Below are 23,347 nucleotides of genomic sequence, written 5' to 3' on the forward strand. Positions count from 1 at the left end.
ATATGGGGTATTTGGGATTTCTCATGCTTGTTCTCTTGCACATCTCTTATTTGTGGATGATATCATCCTCTTTCTGACGATGGATGTAGGTACTGTTCAATCTGTTCTCCATGGCTACTAGCATGCTAATTAACCAGGCCAAATATACTTTGGTTGGAAATTCCCTCGACCAGGAAAACTATGAACTAGTCTCCAAGATCCTCTCAATTACCCCATCACCTTTGGGTGATCCCTTGAAATATATGGGCTTTTTTTCTAAAGCATAATTGCAACAAGAAGCATGATCGGGCTTGGTTAATCACAAAAACTTTAACTTAGAATAAAAAATTGGTGTGAAAGATGGCTATGAAGGGATGACAGGTTAGTTCTTTATAAGGATTTGATAGAACCTATTCTTGTAAACTAGGTGTCACTTGCATGGGTCCCCCTAGGCATCTAACACAAAATTAAGCAGATCTCTATAAGATACCTTTGGGTTGGAAAACATGATTGTAGACCCTTTGCTCTTACAACATGGTCTTCTATTTCCCTTCCAAAGCAACTTGGAGGTTGGGGTTTAAAAAACCTCATATGTTTCTCGATAGCGCTAATTGGAAATGGAGTATGGCGATTAATTTAGGGCTTTGGGCTTAAATTAAGGTAAAAAAATACATCTATCCTTCTACTATTTTAGATTGGCTCAGAGCCCCAAGAAGACCATCACTTTCTAGATGACTAGTTTGGAAAGTTATTAAAAGCTCTGCAACTATCATTTTTTAAGGCCTTAGATGGAAAATTGGGGATGGTTCAAAGTTACTAGTTAGAAACGATCATTGGATATGAAGTAGCGAATCACACATTTTTACTGACCAAATCACCCATGCTCTTCATTCTCAAGGATTTTTCTTCTTAAATCAGGGTTCTACTCAGATGGGATTCATGGGCCAGCGAGCTTGGAAGAGGGCATAAGACTTACAACTCGAGGGGGCTTTGGCTATTGAATGGTGTTGATTTTCTTAGTGCAATAGAAACTAGCACACTATTTTTGAAAAATTGGTAATTACTTTTGATGTTGATCTTCTTTTAATTGTTCCAATATATCATTAAACAATTATACTTCAAAAGTTCGACCATACATGAACAATAAAACAATATTGATCACAATGCACAAAGAGAACATGAGATTTACTCTAGGAAAACCCACTAAGGGGAAAAACCATCAACCTTTTTAAAAGAGAAATTCTCCTATTTGACAAGAGACACACCTAAACCTTCTAGTCATCAACTAGGTCACACCTGATCAAACCCTTTGAGTCAAGTGTCTTAACCTGATCCAACACTTTTCTTTGCTTGACTTGACCTAGAATCATGACCCTCCTTAAACTGCCATAATCCTAAAATTTCAACCCCCTGCATTAATCTCCTAGAAATTTCGGCCCTTGCAAAAGAAATTGCCCAAAAATATGTGAATTCCAAAGAGACAGAGTCTATCCACACGTGTGATCTTGATAAAGATAAGGAGATACAATTCGTCCCTCTTTTCGTCCTCCTTGTCCTTCTTGATCTTCGCTAGGATGCCCATAAATTGTCTTCTTGAGATGGTACGAATTGGTGCCACGTGGAGGAGGTCAAGCTACCTTTATATAGCGATCTACTTGGGTTGAAGGGGTGTGACACTGCTTGGGCCAACTTGACTTGGAGGGAGGCCGACTTGACAAAATTGAAGCCAAAAATTTCAATTTCAAAATTTCGATTTTTCTTCTTTTAAAAGTCCAAATGGGACTTTACTCAAAATATAATTTTCTTTTGACTTTAGCATTTAAAATATGCTTTACAATAATCAATATAAATACATCAAGGGCCAAATATATGTTATGATGACCGACCATAGTTACAAAATTCAACAAATGGCATACATATCTCAACTCCCTTCACCATAATTTTGTCACTCCCTCACATATTGAAGATACTTTGCTCTAGTCTTATGCTCCTTCAAGAATCTAAAACCCAAAATACAGGTATCTCGCGATTGCACAATAACCATCAACCCAACCACCTCCGTGGTGGGTAAAAAATATCTAGAAAAAAACTACATGCCAAAAACAAAACTTTTTATGTGGCAACTCCTGAAAAATAAAGCCCCAACTTGGGAGATTCCTCAGAAGAGATCCTTCTGTGGGCCTAGTAGATGTTCACTCTATTTTTGGATGTTGAAGATATCCCTCATCTCTTCATAAAATATCCTTTTACTGTCAGAGTCTAGGATGAGATTTAGAAATCTATGGAACCACCCATACATGGCAAGGGAACTCAACGGATGAATACCTAAAAGATTGGCTTGGTAGGAAACCTCCCAATAATATAAGAACCCCCCCCTAATTGTATGTTGGGGCATATGACTTGAATGAAACAACTCTATCTTTGAAAACCAAGATCAATCTTTCTCAGAGTGGCAGTAAACAATCTTTCCCCTCAACTTCTATTTCAAAAAACTAGCCTGCTACTCATATTTGGAACAACACTGAAATTAAAATTATTAAAGACAAACCATGGGATTTTTTCAATGGGGCATCACAGCAAAATTCTTCTTTGGGAGGCTTAGAAGGTCTTATTTATTTGACAAATACTCACATCTTCTCATTCTCCTTCATCATTGGTAATGCATCAAACAATTTTGTTGAGTTATTTGCTCTCAAATTATTATTGCAGTTAGCAAAGTATCTATATCGCTTTGAGCTTCATATTTATGGAGACCCCATGGTTGTTTTAAAATGGATGCATGGAACAACCAGACTAAAAAACTATACTCTCCTTCCATTTGTATGAAAATGTCACCCATAAAACAAGATCACTTTCTCACTTATCTTTGACTCATATATACAAGGAAGAAAACAAAACGATCGATCAACTTTCAAAGAGATGACTAGCACTGGATCAAGGGCAATGGGAAATCCAAGAAAGCAATGGATGTTCAATTAGGCAACACTAGCTATGCCCCTGAGCATAATTAATTAATCATATTTTCTTCTGACACAACTCTTTCATGCTATATCAACAATACCATTTTGATAACAAACATATTTTTGTATTCTCTATTTTAATGTTTCAATTTTAACTTGATGGAATCTACAAGATTTATGCGTTGGTTTTGGACAATAAGGCAATGAACAATGCAAACATGTATCTCAAATCTGACTCCCCCTTATTGGCTCCTTCGGAAAAGTTGCATGAAGCATGGTTTTACAAAGACAATGTTTGACACTAGATGATGTTTTCAACTATTATTAGGAGCTCTCTTTTCTTTGGAAGACATCAATTTTGGATCATAACATGTAGTTTTTCATATGTTAAGTAACGGGTCATATATTTGGGCCTCTACGCCACTAGAATGCTACAACATCTATGTTTAATATATTTTATTTTGACTATAAATAGAATACATATTTTTTTGTTTGGGAAAAAAAATATAAATTAAAGACCCATTTTACATTATAAATTAAAATAATGATTCATATTCATAACCATTATATTTCATAACTTTATATTTAGATTTAATTAATAAACAGATAAAAACTTAATATTTACAATATAACAAGGTTTTTATTCACCCCCACTTTACCATGGAGATTGTTAACTTGTAGATAAGCTTTGTTGCAATAACATGGCTTATCAATACTACATGTTCGGGAAAACCACAACTCAGTTGAAATTCAAATATCTTATATAGATTTTATTTTTATTTAATTTTATAACATTTTCTTATATAAATTTAAAAGTTAAAATAACATAATTACTTTTGAGATAATTTTTTTTTTCTTTTTTTTCACAGAAACGGTTATGGAATATATTAGCTGAGTGGTCTAAATGCTAGATTTCAGATTACAATGAGAGGGAGCAGAGCCCAAATAGTTCCGACAACCTGAAGTGCTATGGAGCTTGTGTTCAGCTGCCAACTCTTTTTGGTTACAGCTATGGCATCGATTTCTGTGATTTGCCCAAGCTTATAAATACAAACGAATTGTTTCAATAGCAAGCAATAAAACATATCAGCTCACTGATTATGGAATTGGATCCCATGTTTCGTCCCTGTCTCTTATCATTGCCCCAACAGAGAGAAGAGCAACTTTATTAGCTTCAAGATCTGCTTCTTTATTGTTATCTCTTAGAACGTGGAAGTATTTCAGGTTTTGGAATAGTTTCCCCAAACTTCTGATTCTAGATATCAGTCTTGCCAATCTTAGGTCCCGAGGGGATGAGTTGGTCACCATGATTTTTATTATCACTTGAGAATCTCCAAAAATGTTTGCCTCCTTGATTTCCAAATTCAAGAGCAACTTAAGACCTTGGAAGAGGGCCAATGCCTCAGCTTGAATGCTGGAGTTGATCCCCAGACCCCAAGCAAAATTGTGGGTCAATATGCCTTCAATGTTTTTTACAGTTCCTCCTGCCCCAGCCTTGCCAGGATTTCCCTTTGCTGCCCCATCAAAGAAGAGAGAGTGTACCTTTTGATTGGAGATCTAGTCTTGAAAGTCTTCATTATTTTCCCCCCTTATTTTCCATTCCTTAGAAGAGGAGATATTTCTGATGGCTTGATGAAATTGCAGATTTAAGGAGGTCCCCCAAACAGTATCTAACTGATTTAGATTTGAAGCGTCTTTTTGATCTCCCAAGCATTCTTTTAACATAAACTTTATCTTAGCTGCTACCACCTTGACATCACGCTGAGTGTTTCTAAAAATTTTGCTGTTTCGCTCTAGCCAGATCTGCCAGCAGCAAATTTTAGGAAGGGAAGACCAAGCCGCTTTAATCACTCTGTTTTTGGGAGGAGGCCTGGGGTAGCTGTTTTGCCAGTTAGCAAATAGATCAATTATGGAGGTGGGAAGAACAAAGTTGGGGTTCCAATAATCCATCAGCTCCCTCCAAACCTGCACAGTGAAACTACAGTTTAACATGAGATGCATGGCACATTCCACATTCTCTCTGCACAGGGAACACCTGGACGGGCCATGGAATCCACGTCTTTGCAATTTGTCATGAGTGAGGATTTTCCTGTGGCATAGGAGCCAACAGAACATGTCGATTTTGGGCAGAGAGGAAATGCTCCAGATCGCTTTCCACAGAGTAGGGTCAGGAGGGACATTCGGTCTCAAAGTGAGTTTAGCGTAGCCTTGAGCTACTGTGTAACCTGCAGACAGTGAACCCCAGCCATGCGAGTCTCTTCTGCGTATATGCGAGGGAGCAATTCCATTCAGCATAGCCTGAAGGCAGCTGCATTCCTGAAGAAGATCTGGAGGCAAATCAATGAAACTCCAACCTGCCCAACGCGTCCCAGCCCACGTGGATATATCCCACAGCGTGGATTTCCCATTTCCAGGAATCCAGTAAGCATTGGAGTAGATCAGGGGGGCGGCTTTGGAGCAGAGTCTTACAAAAGGAGAGACGCCTTGGGGCAGAGGCCCATCCAGGCATCTAACTCTCTCGCCTTTGAAATACTTCCTCCATAACGCTATTTGGGCCTAGCCAGGCTTGGGCGCAATAATTTTCCTATTCTAACATATAAATTAGATAAACATTTTAATAAATTAAAAATAAAAATATTTCTAAAAATGTAAAATTTATATAAATATAAATATTATTATGAAGAATTAACATAGCTCTAGGTTACCAAAAAAAAATCAAATCTGGAAACCAATACCATAAATCAAATATTTCAAAGTAAAAACTTTCCTTTAAATTTTACATTTAAAAAAATTGCATCTTAAAACTGGATATACATCCAAAATTAAAATAAATATAACATTATTAAATTTTATAGCCACTTAAATTATTTTTACTTTGGCCATACATCCCAAGTTAAAATAAATCTATAATATTATAAATTTTATAACCAATAAAAATATTTTTTTTCCCTTTTTTGTTTTCACTAGTTGTTTAGATAAGTCTTATCGGTATCCTCCACATGGTCACCACGTGCAGTTATTAATGCCACCAAAAAGTCAGAGTAAGGTTCCGCCCGGCTATAGAAACACAAATTTGGCACATGCCAAAGCATTGCGATTCGTCGGCCAGGGATGCCACGGATGGAGCGAAGGTCCATCGTGGCCGTTGTTTTTGGTAAAATCTGGACCGTCCAATAATTCCCACCCAATATGTATTAAATTAGAACCTTCTAGCTATTTAATCTCTTGTCCAATCATACAGGGTTTGTTCACGGGAAAAAATGTAGAGTTCAGGAAAGAGCAGCGGAAAGGGAGGAAGGGAGCAGGCTCCAGGAAGAAGTCTGTAAGCAAAACTGTGAAGGCTGGATTGCAATTTCCGGTTGGGAGGATTGCCAGATATCTCAAGAAAGGGCGGTATGCTAAGCGTGTTGGAAGCGGCGCGGCCGTTTACATTGCTACTGTCTTGGAATATCTCGCCGCCGAGGTGTTGGAATTGGCCGTAAACGCCGCCCGTGACAACAAGAAGAGCAGGATCATCCCTCGACACATTCAGCTGGCTGTTAGAAATGACGATGAATTAGGGAAACTCTTGGCGAGGGTTACAATTGCAAGCGGCGGAGTGTTGCCAAATATTCATCAGGTTCTCCTTCCCAAGAAGTCCGCCGATAAAGCAGAGAAAGCTGCTGTGTCGAAGTCCCCCAAATCTCCGTCCAAGTAGAAAAGCCCTTCATAGCTCTGCTTCTTTGAAGTCGCTGAAAATAATAATGGTGTTCTATAACACCGTCCCTTCCTGTCGGAGCCGATTTGTCTGACCATTATCGGTGGCGTTGTTTGTGACAACCACTGAAGCTACATTGTGAAGCTTCTGGAATAAAATTCAATGTTTACTTCTGTAATGGCCGTTAAGGCAATTGTGCTTTATATCTCAAACGAGAGGGGAGTGAAACAGGCCGGCAGTGCTTAGATCTGGCCAGAAAGTAAAAACGAGAGGAGGGTAAATGGTAAATTAATTATATGGAATTATTTTTGATTGGCTAAACGGCATTAGTTTCTCTTCTAGAAGAGGGTAAATGACAATAGTATTAATTCCAGGTAGCTAGATCCAGTATTTTCTTTGATTGGTAAGTTGTAATAGTATTGATTTTAGGATTTTCAGTCAGGTGTTTTTTGATAGGTAAATGGCGTAATTTAATTTAATTAATTACTTTATTTATTTTTATGAATTTATTAATAATAATAATAATAATAATTATTGATTTAATTTTTTTTTGGTTATATATATAGATGCCGTTTCTATTTTGCAGACTATAGAAAAGTAAATGTTCGCTGACATGCCAGGCATTTACCTTTTGCTCTCTTTTTCTAGGTTGCTATCTCGATTCGGGTGCTCTCTTTCTCCAGGTTGCTATCTCCATTCTGGTGCTGTGAGAAAGAGGGCGAAAAATAAATGTCTGGCATGTCAGCCAGCATTTACTTTTCTATAGTTTACGAAATAGGAATTTTCTATATAGATAAAGGGGCATTAAATTTTGTTTGAAGTCTGTAGTTTTGTTTTTACAATCTTGCCTGTTATCTTTAGTTTCTTTTATTTTTAAAGTCTTACCATGTTATTTTGTAAGTTGGTCATACGCTCTTAAGGGTGACTTACATGAAGTGATTTTTGGTGGTTGCCTAGAGATTTGTATTTTCAGATTTTATATGGTTATTCTTTTTTCCTTTCCATAAAAATTGTAACAAGTATTTGTCTTTGCAAGTGTTCTTTTACTATTTCAAACTTATTGTGGGTCAAAGTTTACTGCAGTAGGAGAATGCAGGTGTTATTTATTTTGGTCAGAAAACTTTTACTATTTCACTATTTCAAACTTCTTGTGAGTCAGGTTTTACTACATGAGGAGAATGGAAGTGTAAGTGTTATTTATTTTAGTTAGACAACATGACTCAAGGTGTTATCTATTTTGGTTAGACAACATGAGTGGAAGACATCATGCTCATTTTTGAGTAATGTTTTTGGAGATGATTTTAATGAAGGATGAATTTACAACTTTTGTGATTATTCAGATATTTTATGAATTAGCCAGTGTTACGAGTCTCAAAAATTTAGAGAGATAGTGATAGATATTTATGGATCTATTTGTTCTTGTTATCGTCATCATTATCATAAGTGTTATGAAGTATAATTTATAAGGAGAGAGAATATTGATAGTAGTGAAAAAATTGATAAAAATAGAGTTTTTGTTTTGTTTTTTTTTTGTTTTTGTTTTTCGTTTTTGTTTTTTTGTTTTTTAAATTATTGTGGGGTAACACTTTTAATCTCTCTTATTTTGTTTTGGATTTTATTTTTTTAGTCACTTAAATTTCACTTTAAAAAGAACTAGAAGTGAAGAAGAGAACCCTTCTAATGGAGAAGGAGTGATTTTTTGAAAATTAGAGCCTTTTGGTTGTAGGTTGGGTATGAAAACATGAAATTGAGCAAACCTTAGGAAGGCCATAAACACTATTTGGGAAAAGTCAATAAGGTTTATGGATTTAAAGCTACCTCCTTTAAGGAAAATTGTGAAGAGAGTATCATATTTTACAGACATTTTAAAATTGTAGGTGAGCAAATATTGAGAAGATCCTCTAAATGGTTGCTCTTTCATTGTTTAATTGATGAAGATGACAATGAAGAACTAATGAAAGAAATCATAAAACCAAAGTTGGAAGTTCTTCATAGTTAAAAAAAACAAAAGCCTTGGTCTAGATGGCCTTTCCATTGAATTCTATTTGGTTTGTTTTGATTTTAATGAAAGAAATCACAAAACCAAAGTTGGAAGTTTTTCATAGTTAAAAAAAAGAAAAGCCTTGGTTTAGAGGGCCTTTCCATTGAATTCTATTTGGTTTGTTTTAATTTTATTGGTCATGATTCAGTGTAGTGGTGGAATATTCTTAACATAGGGAGATCACTGCACCTTTCAACACTACCTTCATCATTGTTATTCCCAAATCTAATAAGCTTGTCTCCCTTGATTAGTTTCAACTCATCTCTTTTAGATAATTTTATTTATAAAATTATCTCTAAGATAATAGCCCTTCATTTAAAGGTTTTTGTCTTTAAGAAAATCTTTGGAGCTATTTGGATTTTTAAAGGATTGGCAAATCCATGAGAAAATTGGTCTTGCTTAAGAGGGTTTTCACTCTAGCCATATAAAGAACCAAAATATTGTTATTAATTTGATCTAAGGAATTTGACTAGGTGGATTGGTTATACATTAGATATATTCTTTCTCACTTTGGTTTCAATTTGTTCTTTGTATCTTGGATCTATAATTGCATTAGTACTTCTTTGATGGCCTTTTTAATCAATGGATTGACTTCACCTTTCTTAAATCCTCGTATAAGTTTTGGAGAAGGTTTTTTAAATACTTAAGAGGTTTTTGATGATGGATTTAGTTAGTGTTCAATCTATAAATCACATATTAGACATAATCCCTATGGCTATTGGCATGCTAATTAATTGAGCCAAATCTACTTTGGTTGGAAAAAGGATTCTTCAATCTTTGGAGAGGTTTTTGATGATGGATGTAGTTAGTGTTCAATCTATAAATCACATATTAGACATAATTTTTATGGCTATTGACATGCTAATTAATTGGGCCAAATCTACTTTGGTTGGAAATGCCCTTGACAAAGAAGATTTTGATCTTTTTTTCCAAAGGAAAATGTGTAATTTTCATTAAGATTTTAAGAAAATTACAAGTTGTATGCCAACATTAGAGCAATGCTTTCACTACTATCAAGTGGTGAGTTAGTTTAGATGTTATGAGCATTATATTTACATATTCCTTCATTAAACTTGAAGGATCAAAATAACCATAATTGTATTTCCAATGTTAAAAACTGTAGAGCAAAAATAAAAATAAGAAACAAAAACTAAGATGATCATATTGATCAGTCTTGGAGGTGAATTGCTTTGTTGATGAAAGACCTGTGGTAGATTTGGAAAAAGTCTCCATCCTTGTACTCTTAGATTATCCATTGTCTTTTGGTTAGTTATATGGCCTTTTTGGAAAGATCAATGACTTCATTCCTTTCCTTGTAGATATGAGAGTAGATAAAAGGCTCAAACTGTGATTTCAAATCAATGGCTTTTTCCACCAAGTCTTTGAGTGTGTGCAAGTGATAGTTATAAGTCCCATTTATTTAATTTATGATGAGTTGAGAGTCTCCAAAGATTTGTATGTTGTGGAAGTGTTTTTCTTTGGCAAAGAAGAGTAGGTGTTTGACATTGTTTAGTTTTGTGAAATTGTTTGTGCCTCTCTCTAGTCCCACTTTTATTTTGTAGCTCATAGAGTTGTTTAGGTGTAGGATAGCTCCTTCAAAACCCTTTGGTTGGGTTGAGCCATCGAAGTATGCCCAAGGTCGGCCTTTGTCTATTAGTTCTGGGATTATTCGAGGGGGACATTGTGCTTATCTTTAGGGATATAGTTGTATGTGGCTAGGATGTGGTTGCAGATAACCGCTCCTAATATGTTTTTGTTTTGGAAGATTCTATGGTTTCGGACAATCTAGATGCCCCAATAGATAATTGGAGGCAGGTTTTTTTAGCTTTTGGTTGGTTGTATTAGACCACCAGCTTTGCCAAGCCTCCTTTACATTTTGGCCAGTCTAGTGAACAGGGACAGTGTTAAAATTGACAACCAGGGCAAAACTTCACGTGGGTCATCTTATTCATGGCTAATAATATTTTTATTAGATTCCTCTCGTCGAGAGGTGTAGGATTGATATAAAGATCATCCAATTCCGATAAGTATTCATGGAGATATGAATTTATTTTGATTATAGAATTATTATCAAGCCGACCTACAACTCATGTAGGCTCAGAGGCCCAACAGTTGCATCTATTCACCCACCAATGTTATGTATAAATATAAGAGGACTTTTCTTCATTTAGACTCATTCATCTCATCACATCTCTCTCTCTCTCTCTCTACTGCGTAGATATGAGTCTCTTCTTTACTGCGTTGAAATGGGTCTTTCTCTCACACATGTGAAGCCGGAAGTTGTTGAATTTAAAGCTGCAACAACAGAAGTAAAGATTGACTTGCGTGGCCTAGAAGATCTCCTCTTTGGAACTGTGTTGTAGGTTCATCTAAACCTCTTTTGAAAGCCGCAACTTTTGGTGGTGGAATGAAGTCAATCTGATGAACGGTTTGCAAGATATCGACTGCCTAAGTTTGAAGTTGGAAACTGCTGAAACTGAAGTTGCAACTGTAAAAGTAAAGATTGACTTGCGTGGCCTAGAAGATCTCATCATCTGAACTGCGCAATTCTTGGAACTCTTCCAAAGCTGGCAAGAAGCTGGTGTCTTCTGCTAGAGGAAGTGTTCTCAATTTTGTTCCTGGAACTCTTCCAAAACTGGCAAGAAGCTGAAGTCTTCTGCTAGAGGAAGTGTCCTAGATTGCCAGCTGAAGGCATGCTCAGGGGCATCTTTGTCTCTGGCTACAACTCTGAAACTGGTGTGGCAGGTTGTGGCTCAGGCTCGCTTGATGTGACTTTGAAGCTTGTAGATGACCATCATTTCCCCCCTGTCAGATACAAGGTGAGAAGATGGAGAAAACTCAACTGCAAGACTGTTCAATATTTTGGAACAAGTTCTGACATGTGTTTGGAATATCTTCTTGGCTGTTGATGCCCATTGCCAAGAAGCGATCCATCCAAGATGAATCTTTGTTCTTGTAGGATGTTTATTTCTGAAGCATCTGTGTGAAGAATGACTGGTTTTATGACAGTGCTTACATGGATGAAGATCAAAACAATGATCTTTCAAATGGCCAACTCGGTCACAGTGTTGGCATTTTACAATCTGTTGTTGTTGTTGCTGTGGAGGAAGAGGAGTAGAATCTGGAATAGCTGAAGTTGAACTGTCATGAGGAGTAGGTGTACTCTCATGAGGAGCAGGTGAACTGTCATGAATGAATCCAACACTCTGAAACTGAATGGGCTTTGAGTAGTCTGGAATATGAAAGGACAAGTTCTTGTCATATCCAAGACCAGTTCTGTGCTTGTTGTGGACAAGTTGTTCCCAAGGTCTGATGATGGGCTTGGGAAGTGCAAACCGAGTTTCTGCATCTGCATGTACAACTGCTGCTTTATTGGATTCTGGATCTGATTCAACCTCAATCTTACTAATTTCACCACTTGCTGGTTTAACCTTGAACGACATATTGTTTTGAGCAGAAAACAATTTGGAATGACAAATTCGTTGAAGCTCATCTTGCTGGAACTGAGATTCTAGTTGCAAAAAATCAATTTTTTCTTGTGCATCATGCAGGCAGGTTTGAATGTCACAAAGAGTGTCTTTGCTAACATTTACCTTCCCACCAATAGTGGAGTGTATTAGTGTATTCAGTAACTCTAATACATCATCAAATCTGGCCATTGTCTCAACAAAGAAATGAACACTCAACAATCCTAGTGGAGACTATAGCAAGTCTAGACAAACCCCAGCTATTGAAGATTTCAAAAATTAAGAATATCAGTTTGAAAAATACGTTGTCCAATACCAGACTTTCAAAGATTCTGTTCTTTAAATTCTGTAGAAATTTCACATCTGACTAGACTTTTTAAATTAAGTTACGTAGCTGATTCCTTCAAACTTTATAGAACTTGCCTCTATATCCCTTCTGGAAGCTCAGGAATGCAAAAAGAATAAAAAAATCCGTGAATACTAGCAATGGAGACACGGCTCAAACTCGACGAATATACACAAGGGTAGCGCGACCTCTTCCTTCAATAATAAATCCAAGAATCTCAACCCCTTTTTTTATTGGAAATGACCCCAATGATGTAAAAAACTTCACCGAAGGTATTCAAAAGGCACTCAACTAATTCCAGCTAAGAATTTAGCCAATCACTAACAGATTTGTGTCCAGCAAGAATGAGAGGCTCAAAGTCCTTCCAACACAGATATAAGAGATATGTTTCACCCTTAAAATGCTCAGGTATACCAAGATACGCTTTGTATGGATGCACAACTAAATGACTTCTTCATTTTTTTGAAATTCGAACTTCAACTACAGGAATGGATTACATATACCTCTGATATATCAACTCTAATAATAACAGAGATCTGAAGTAGAATATACCAGCAGATGTTAGGAAGAACAGTGGCTGTAGATAAGTGTTATAACATCAAAGAAGCTCCATCATTACAGAGAAAACACCACAGTGATAATATATGCAACGTATTCAGCTCCAAGACAGAGAAATAAATATGAAGTGTCTTCAATATATTCACAGCCACACATCCAATGAGATGAGGAAGTTTGAGACCCTCTATAGCAGAGGTACATCACCAAACATCACTTCCAATAGTCTATACTTATTAATATTTCAAGCACGGGTACAGTGATATGCTGCTTAACTGAAACAACCACAGAAAATACAAGTTTGTAGCCTTGGGGCTAGATCATTCTTTATGTGCCAAGAGGCAGTCACTATCTATGTCTCCTGTAAAATATGCTCTGCTTCATCTTCTGCGTATTTCACATCCCTTCTCTGCGTTATTTTCGCTACCATCAAAACTGCAGAAAGTTACATATGTTACACAGATATTATTATTTTCAGAACCCGTCATTCTTGTCTCTATACAACAACTTAATTGTGACCACCTGGAGCCTGGCCACCAGAAGGCACGACATCGCACAGTAAATTCAAGCATTCACACAACACAGCGTTTAATGCAGTCTTCAATTCAAAACAACTCGCAACATAATGAAATAGTGCCAGCGCACCATTCAAGGCTTCCAAAATTGATGTGGGTCTCTACAACTTCAACCCTTCAAGCTCTGGTCAGAGGCGGACGAGCTCTGTAGTTTAATCTACCACCAGATCCGATTTGGTGATTCCGGCGACGGTTCTTGAGGGCAAGACAAGGGTTTGTACAAGCCTAAAACAATGGATATGGACTGGATGAATGCCCCTCACTCCATGGGGACAACAATTATCGGAGTGACCTACAATGGAGGAGTGGTGCTCGGAGCTGATTCGCGGACAAGCACAGGAATGTATGTGGCAAATCGAGCTTCGGATAAGATTACTCAACTCACAGATAATGTTTATCTCTGCCGCTCAGGCTCAGCTGCAGATTCGCAGGTGGTCTCTGATTATGTGCGCTATTTCCTTCACCAACACATAATACAACTTGGGCAACCTGCCAAAATATCCTTCATGCGGGCAGAAGCAAATTCGGAGATCTGCTCTTCTTATTGTAGATGCCAAACAATGACTCAAAAACTGCTCCAACGTGCCTCTTAATACCGCTGCCTCTCTTAATACCAGTGTTCGAATCCCTTGAGTTGATCAGATAGGGATGGCAACTGGTCTCCCGAAATCCCCAAATTTTCCTATGTTGAACCACTGGTGGAAGCAAGCGCGAAACTGTTACTTGGAAATTTTTGGATGACAGCTAGGCATTTAAAACAGCATGATCCCTGCATCGAAAATGGAGAGATCTCATCATATAAACCCGACAATAAAACTCCTCTGCTTAGTCCCAATGTCAAGCTCAGCAGCGACCGTCAGGTCAGCTAACTTTTAGAATAACCCAATTCAGAAATAGCTGGCGCCGGAAAGCTTCAGCAGAGGGAGTGAGCGACACGGCTTCGTTTCTTTCTTTGAGAATCGCAGTAGACTCCAGAAAAGAACGAGGGACAGAGTATAAAGGCTGCGACGTCCAAAACGGATTATGTCATTCCAGAGTTTCTTCTCTGATAGCCCTCACATGTGCTCATATTGTGTACAAAGAAGCCATGGTCCACAGCCCATATTAAAAACTCTTTTCACCGAAAGTGGAAGACTATAACAGTGTGGTGGCCAAGGCCATTACTTCGGCGTCAGGGCAGATTATCAAGGGTATATTTTTCTGCATCAACGCTTATGCTTCTCAGGTGCATTCAATATCAAAAAACGCACATTCAGCAGCGCATAACTATGGACAGTGCGCAGTCTCAGGATAGACGCGCTCAGGACAGAGGGCGCAGTCTCAGGACAGTGCGCAGTCTTAGGACAGAGGCACGCAGGACAGAGGCGCTCAGGACAGAGGCATTATGGCCAGACAACTGTTCAACATTTACTTAAAAACGCATATGTCAGAGTGCGCAGTTTAGACAAAATGCACAATCTTGGCAGAAAAACGCATATATGTGCATGAATTTCGATTAGGCACAACAGAGAGATAATCGAAGGAATCGACAGAGTAAAAGCATCAAATTTCTGACTGTCAGTGAATTAATGGAGTGTTATGGACAGTGAACATAAATGTCATAACTGATATGCACATAGAGGCCACAAAACAAATGGCTCAAATTGGAGCAGGACCAGCAATCGCCTGCTCTGATACCATGTTAAACACACATGGACAACAAAGACAATATGAAAGATAAAAAATGTAATACAATTTTATTAACAAGAGATTTACATTTATAGTACATTATATGACTCTTGGGTTTCAGATCCCAAGGTCTCTTGGACTGCTTTGGTCTATTCGGCTTCCACACTAACCCATTTAGGATTAGGTGTCCAACAATGAATCTAACACTGTTGACGATAAGCAAGCTGAATATTATCTACCAGCTGCTCTATCTACCTCCGCTCCTTCGGACTCAATGGGAAGTGGTGCCTCAAGACACTTCACTGGTTACAAAGAAGTACTCTATAATCTGGTAGAGAAAGAAACTAACCTGGAAATTGTCCTTGGAGATGACATGAAATACCCAGTGAAAGGTGTAGGCAGTGTTTCTCTTAAACTGAATCAAGGTAATACGATTCACTTACAAGATGTATTATATGTACCTGATCTAAAAAAGAACCTGGTATCCATCTCGGAAATGGAAGACATAGGCTATAAGGTAACCTTTAGCAATGGTAAGGTACGCATATGGAAAAATAATGTTAAAGATGCTTTCACTCTTGGGTTTTGAGTTGATTCTTTATATCAAGTCGGTGGAATTCTGCTAGGTGTCATGTCTTGTGACAACACTTACGTTCGAACTTTGGCATCAGAGGTTTGCCCACCTTCATTACAAAGCTCTACCCAATATAAGACAGATGGTAACAGGGATGCCTGAATTCCAAGTAGAGAAAGAAGGTGTATGTCCGGGATGTGCCGAAGGAAAGCTCAAGAGGGGACCATTCCCTTCAAGTCAAAGCAAGACCTCCGATATATTACAACTAGTTCACTCAGACATATCAAGTATGATGCCTGTGAACTCCTTGGGAGGATACTCATATTATCTCACTTTTATAGATGACCATTCTCGAAAGACCTGGATATACTTCTTGAAAAAGAAGGATGAAGTGTTCCCTTGGTTTCGACACTTCAAAGCCCTAATCGAGAATCAAACCGAAAAGAAGATCAAGATCTTAAGAACCGACAATGGGACTGAATATGAATCTAATGAGTTCCATGATTTTTGTAAAGACGCTGGCATCAAGAGGGAGACTACTACACCATATACTCCTGAACAAAATGGTGTGGCAGAAAGGAAGAACCGCACAATTATGGAAGCTATCCGGGCCATGCTACATGATCAAAGTCTTCCTAAGTTTCTATGGGCTGAAGCTGCAAACACTGCCGTATATGTACAAAATCGATGCCCTCATCAAGCATTGGGTTCCAAGACTCCTGAAGAAAAATTCACCGGTAAGAAACCTGATGTTTCTCATTTTAAATTTTTTGGAAGCCCTGTATACTTTCATGTGTCGAAAGAGAAAAGAAATAAATTGGGAGCATCTGGAAAGAAGGGAATTTTCGTGGGCTATGGTGAAAATACTAAAGGCTATAGAATCTATGTAGCCGATCAAAGGGAAGTCATAATTAGTCATGATGTCACCTTTGACGAAGATATGGCTCTCAGCAAGGTGATCAATCTTCCGACTTTGAGGAGCTCTCAAGAAGCCGACACCAGGGAACCGAAAGAAAAGGATGATGAATCAATGCCTGATGTAGAAGAACCCATGGATCCGATTGATCCTCCTCCATATGAGCCTTCCTCTTCTAGGAAGAGGCCTTCATGGCTTAAGGGGTTACTTGATGATGCTGAAGGACATGCTGCACCCCGAGGAACCTTTCGTGAAAGTAAGAAACCTAATATGTATCAAGGATACCTGACCATCATGAGCACGATCATACAAAATGAGCCTTCGTCATTCTCAGATGCCGTCAAGCATCAAGTATGGAAGGATGCTATGACCGAAGAATATGAGTCTATCATAAAGAATGATGTTTGGGAAGTAGTTCCCAGACCCCAGGACAAGACTATTGTTACTTCCAAATGGCTTTACAAGATAAAGCATGCAGCAGATGGAAGCACGGAAAAGTATAAGGCTCGTTTTGTTGCTCAAGGTTTCTCCCAAAAGGAAGGTATAGTCTATGATGAGATATTTGCACCTGTTGCCAGATATACGACCATCCGCTCGATCATAGCCCTTTCCGCTTCACAAGGATGGAACCTACATCAGATGGATGTCAAGACTGCGTTCTTGCATGGCTCGATCAAAGAAGAGGTCTACGTGGAGCAACCCGAAGGATTTGAGATTTATGTTCGAAAATCTCATGTATGCAGGTTGAAGAAAGCTCTCTATGGGCTGAAGCAAGCACCCCGAGCATGGTATGAGAGGATCGATAGCTACTTGATGAAGCTGGGATTCACTAGGAGTGAAGCCGATCCTAACCTTTACTTTAAGGTTGAAGATGACAGGCCTCTCATACTGGTATTGTATGTGGATGACCTCTTTCTAACAGGTGCAGACCCTCTCATTCACAAATGTAAGAGGGAGCTGGCCTCTGAATTTGAAATGGAAGACCTAGGACTGATGCACTACTTCTTAGGACTTGAAGTGTGGCAAAAGCCAGGAGAAATTTTCCTATCTCAAGGAAAATATGTGGTGAAGATATTGGAAAGATTTGGAATGGTGGACTGCAAGCCTGTAACTACTTCGATGGAGCTTGAATTCAATAAGTTAAGCGGTAGTGTTGCTGGACCTGTTTTACGAAATGCTACCGAGTATCGACAACTCGTCGGAGCATTAATGTTCTTAGTGAACTCCCGTCTAGATATATGCTTTGCAGTCAACACGTTGAACCAGCATATGGTTGAACCCCACCACATACACTGGATTGGTGCCAAGAATCTGCTGAGATATCTTCGTGGCACAATCTCTCATGGATTAAGATACACTGCCGATAGTTTGAGACTACTTGGATACATTGATGTTGATTGGGCAAGTAGTGTGGTGGACCGTAAGAGAACTTCCGGGTATTGTTTCACCTTGGGATCTGCTTCGATATCCTGGATGAGCAGGAAGCAGAAGTCGGTGGCTTTGAGCACCGCCGAAGCAGGATATATTGTTGCTAGCATAACCTCGTGTGAGGCAGTCTGGTTGCGAAAGCTCTTCAGTGAGCTGTTTGGATTTACATTGGATACCAACTGTGATTCTCTGTAACAACCAGAGGTGGGATTCGATTATTGAGGAATCCTGTATTCGTCAATTGCTCCAGCAAATAGACATCATCTGGGATATGGTAAGTCGATGAGCAAGGAAGCTCCATCACATTAAGATGATGTACAGGTTGATACACCTTGTCAAAGCCCCGAGGAAGGATCTAATCTGTGATTTTCCCAAACGATTTGGAGTCAGCAAGAAACCCTTGTACAAGGGTCTTGCATGTTTGCATACATCGAGCTCTGGGAGCTCTGAGGGCTTGCGGTTCCTATTGGAGCAACATATGACCACAGGGTGACTCACCCTCCCCTGGTGGTGCATACTGGAACAAGATGATTCGTTCTCTTGTGGGACAAGATGATTCGCTCTCTTGTGGAACAGGATGATTCGCTCTCCTGTGTAGCAGGATGATTAGTTCTCTTGTGAGGCTTGGATTGATGTGTTCTCCATGGAAATTGTAGCAGGATTGATGTGTTCTCCTGTGAGGCCTGGATTGATGTGTTCTCCATGGCAGTTGTAGTAGGATTGATGTGTTCTCCTGTGAGGACAGGATTGATTAGTTCTCCTGTCGAGGCATCCTACCCATGCAGTCTGGGACTCATGGGAAGTACCTTTCATCTGATCAATGAGCAGGGAAATGAAGTTAGGGACCATAGTAGTACCGATGGATGCATCGTTGTAACTATCGTACTCCCTACGCTAGGATGACCTCCATTGATTTGGGATCAATGATACTGGTCTGGGACCAGTGGTAGGAGTTGTACCATACTATGATGCTGACTTCGGGTCGGTTGAGACTGGTCTGGGATTAGTGGTACATACTCTGAGACTGACTTTGAGTCAGTGGAGGATGATATTGGTCTGGGACCATTGGAGTTGTACTCACTATGATGCTGACTTTGGGTTGGTTGAGACTGGTCTGGGACCAGTGGTACATACTCTGAGATTGACTTTGAGTCAGTATGATACATCCTCGATCATTTCTTCTTCTTCATAATTTAGACAAAAGCAGAGTAGAACAGAACAATGCAGGAGCAGAGCAGAACATAACAAAACAGTACAGATAGTGCAGGGTAGAACAAGACAAAGCAGAACAGGCAAAATAGAGCAGAGCAAGGCAAGGGTCAGGCTGTACAAGGCAGTGCATTTGATGGATGAATAGTAACGACCGATAGACAGATTGCAGATGAAGTTCTCCATGGTTGAGAGGGAGTGTTAAAATTGGAAACCAGGGCAAAACTTCATGTGGTTCATCTTATTCATGGCTAATAATATTTTTATTAGATTCCTCTCGTCGAGAGGTGTAGGATTGATATAAAGATCATCGAATTCCGATAAGTATTCATGGAGATATGAATTTATTTTGATTATGGAATTATTATCAAGCCGACGTACAACTCATGTAGGCTCAAAAGCCCAACAGTCGCATCTATTCACCCACCAACGTTGTGTACAAATATAAGAGGACTTTTCATCATTTAGACTCACTCATCTCATCACATCTCTCTCTCTCTACTGCGCAGATATGAGTCTCTTCTCTATTGCGCTGAAATGGGTCTCTCTCTCTCACACATGTGAAGCCGGAAGTTGTTGAATTTGAAACTACAACTGCAGAAGTAAAGATTGACTTGCGTGGCCTAGAAGATCTCCTCTTTGGAACTGCGCTGTAGGTTCATCTGAACCTCCTTTGAAATCTGCAACTTTTGGTGGTGGAATGAAGTCAATCCGACGGACGGTTTGCAAGATATCGACTGCCCTAGTTTGAAGCCGGAAACTGCTGAAACTGAAGCTGCAACTGCAGAAGTAAAGATTGAATTGCGTGGCCTAGAAGATCTCCTCATCTGAACTGCGCTGTAGGTTCATCTGAACCTCCTTTGGAAGCCGAAACTTTTGGTGGTGGAATGAAGTCAATCCGACTATCGGTTTGTGAGATATGGTCTGCCCTAGTTTGATAATGAAGCCGCTAATGCTGATGCTACTGATCTAGGGTTTGCTACTGCTGATATGAATCAGATTTATTGTACTATTTCTCTCTACTGAATTATTGAAGATAAAAGAAGATTTGATCAAAGGGTTTCCCCACACATTGTGGGGTTTGTCCCTGGCTAGCCGCCACATCTTGTGTCTCTTGTCTTGGCTTGTTTTCTGTCGATCGTTTAATGTTCTATCTGCACTTTACTTTATGTACATGTGATTGCTAATCGATGGAATATAATAAGAAAAAGAAGTAAACTGTTATAAGCATAGAATATACCATAACTTAACATGAGTGTTGTGGTGGTTATTCTCTAGATGTCCGCCGAGACAGAGCAGTGGAGAGAAAGGTGGTCAGTGTCCTCGATTGCCATTTTGCAAACGTTGCATCGTGAAGGCCCATGTAAATTTTGATTTGTCAGGTTTTGATTTGTTGGGATTTTGTTTGATAGTATAGACCAAAGGAGAAGTTGTGCTTTGTGAAGGGCTTTCTGTTGGAAATAATACTGAGAGGGGGGGTGAATCAGTATTATCAAATTCTTTTCAATATATCTTCCTTATTTATACTTTGAATAATTCTTCAAATATTGATCATTACTTTGTATGTCAGTATCATAAAATAATGAGCAAGAATAAGAAACGCAAATAGTCACACAAAAGAACACCAGATATAAGGTGGAAACCCAATGTGGGTGAAAACCACTTGCTGCAATATGTCTCTATCTTCTTTTAATAAGAAACTCATTTTACAATGATTTTGTACTGGTGCAGTCCTTTACCAGTACGCAGGCTACAACCTGCAGAGAGCTACAACCCTCTTAGCTCTTGTACTAGCCAAGATACTAGTACATAGGTGCTGGCCTACTGAAGGCTACAACCTTCTCTTTCTTCCAGGGACCACGTTTCATAAATTTTCAGACTGGATCCATGAACATCAATCAATCCTCAAGTATATCTGCATCAAACAATCTCCTTTTCCCAATTAGCACTGAATGAAGTAAACACTTCTCTGACAGCTGTACCCAGAACACAGTAACAGTAACCACACACCAAATTCTGAACCCAGAATACTGCAGCAATAGACAGAGGCAGCTAGATCATAATTTAAAGATATACGCTACTTCAACAACCTGAAACCTGCGTGCAGATCTATAAAGGATAATTCCTTCTTTCAAATATTCAGACACTAATTAACCCAGATTGTCAGATTTATAGATCAAGCATGCGCCTCATATAACAGATCAAAATCATGCAAAGATACTATTATTCAAGCATAAAGATTATGACCCATCAAAAGAACTTATCCTTCTTTATGCGCTAAGGTTCCTCCTTCATTCAGATCCAGATCTGCACCATAACCCAATCACAAATATTTCAAATCCAACACTTATTAGATATTCAATTCATTCGATAATACTTTGCCAAATGATCTCCTTCCTCTTTTATAGTCTTAGGCCTTCCACAATACCACGATTCAAAACCATAGGATCAAAAAACCGTTGGACTAATACCATGAACCAACCATGAAAGTGCGTGAGATCAACACTTTTGGATGCAATACCATGGGCCAAAACCATAGGATCAAAAACTGTCGAACTAATACCATGAACCAACCATGAAAGTGCGTGAGATCAACACTTTTGGATGCAATACCACGGGCCAAAACCATAGGATCAAAAACTGTCGAACTAATACCATGAACCAACCATGAAAGTGCGTGAGATCAAACCTTATCTCTACATGAAATAAACTTTTCTCTGCATAAAAGTGCGTGAAATTTTCTCTCCATGAAATAAACTTTTCTCTTCATAAAAGTGCGTGAACATTTCTCTACATGAAATAAACGTTTCTCTGCATAAAAGTGCGTGAACTTTTCTCTACATGAAATAAACTTTTCTCTGCATAAAAGTGCGTGAACCTTTTTCTACATGAAATAAACTTTTCTCTGCATAAAAGTGCGTGAACTTTTCTTTACATGAAATAAACTTTTCTCTGCATAAAAGTGCGTGAACTTTTCTCTACATGAAATAAACTTTTCTCTGCACTATAATTTATCATCTTAGATGAGTGGGTTGCCATCAAGTACAACATATGTATCATAATGCCAACACTTTCAGCTTCCAAATGGAGCGCCACCACCAGCGCAGAGGGCCATTTTCTCGAGCTTCCATGATGGCCTCGAACCTAGTATTGGGGGAGTAGTTGCCATTGGGGGCCTTAGCCCAAATTAGCAAATCTTCTTTTGCTGTAATCTTGATGTTCGCCTCTTCTAGAGCCCCCACGAACCTCAACCACTCCCTGCTCCATTTGTCACTTATGCCCAAGTTTTCAAAGGTCTACCATTGTATATATGAATTCTCAGCTCGCCCCTCCTCCTTGATGTGGGCTAAGTGTGAGTATGCAACATCTTTGAGTTCCTACCTCATTTCATATGGTAATATGTGGGCGTTGCCACTACCTTCCTAGGCATCAACCTCGATTCTAATTTGGGTGCCATCCCCCACCTTCCAAGCCAGGCCTTGTTTGATGATGTCAATGGAGTGTGTGATGGCCTTCTAGATGTTTGAGACTCCAACATGGTAGTGGCTAGGGTTGCGAAGCCAATCTGAAATTGTTTGTGGATAAATATATTTGTTGTAAATCACTTATGTTCAGAGGTTGTTAGAGGTAATTATTTTCTAGGCTAGCTTTGTGCCCAGGGCCTTTGCGAACCCCTGAGGTTCCTTTAGGCCCCACCTCCCCACTTCTTTGGTTTTGCTACCCTCTCCCACTTGCCACAGGTGAAAGTTTTGCCTGCTTTTTGGCCCCTCGAAAGGAATCTGCAATAGATTTGTTCGATTTTGTGGTGAATACTTTTAGGGATCCAGGTTAGGGACATCCAGTAGATTGGAATGGCCTCAAGGATCGATTTGTTGAGGGTAAGTTTGCCAGCCCTAGAGAGCCACTTCTGCTGCCAGATGTGTATGTAGGTT

At 39.0% G+C, this 23,347-nt stretch overlaps 2 pseudogenes; both read left to right on the top strand.

Moving 5' to 3' along the window:
* Nucleotides 1–6,199: 6,199 nt before the first annotated feature.
* On the top strand, nucleotides 6,200–6,957 carry LOC149230416 (histone H2A.1 pseudogene; annotated as a pseudogene).
* Nucleotides 6,958–13,853: 6,896 nt separating this feature from the next.
* On the top strand, nucleotides 13,854–14,213 carry LOC149230417 (proteasome subunit beta type-6 pseudogene; annotated as a pseudogene).
* Nucleotides 14,214–23,347: the final 9,134 nt, after the last annotated feature.

This window comes from Pinus tabuliformis, chromosome J (genome assembly GCF_031772625.1).
Source record: "Pinus tabuliformis cultivar Carrire ecotype Pingquan chromosome J, CPIR1, whole genome shotgun sequence".
NCBI classification, from domain to species: Eukaryota; Viridiplantae; Streptophyta; class Pinopsida; order Pinales; family Pinaceae; genus Pinus; species Pinus tabuliformis.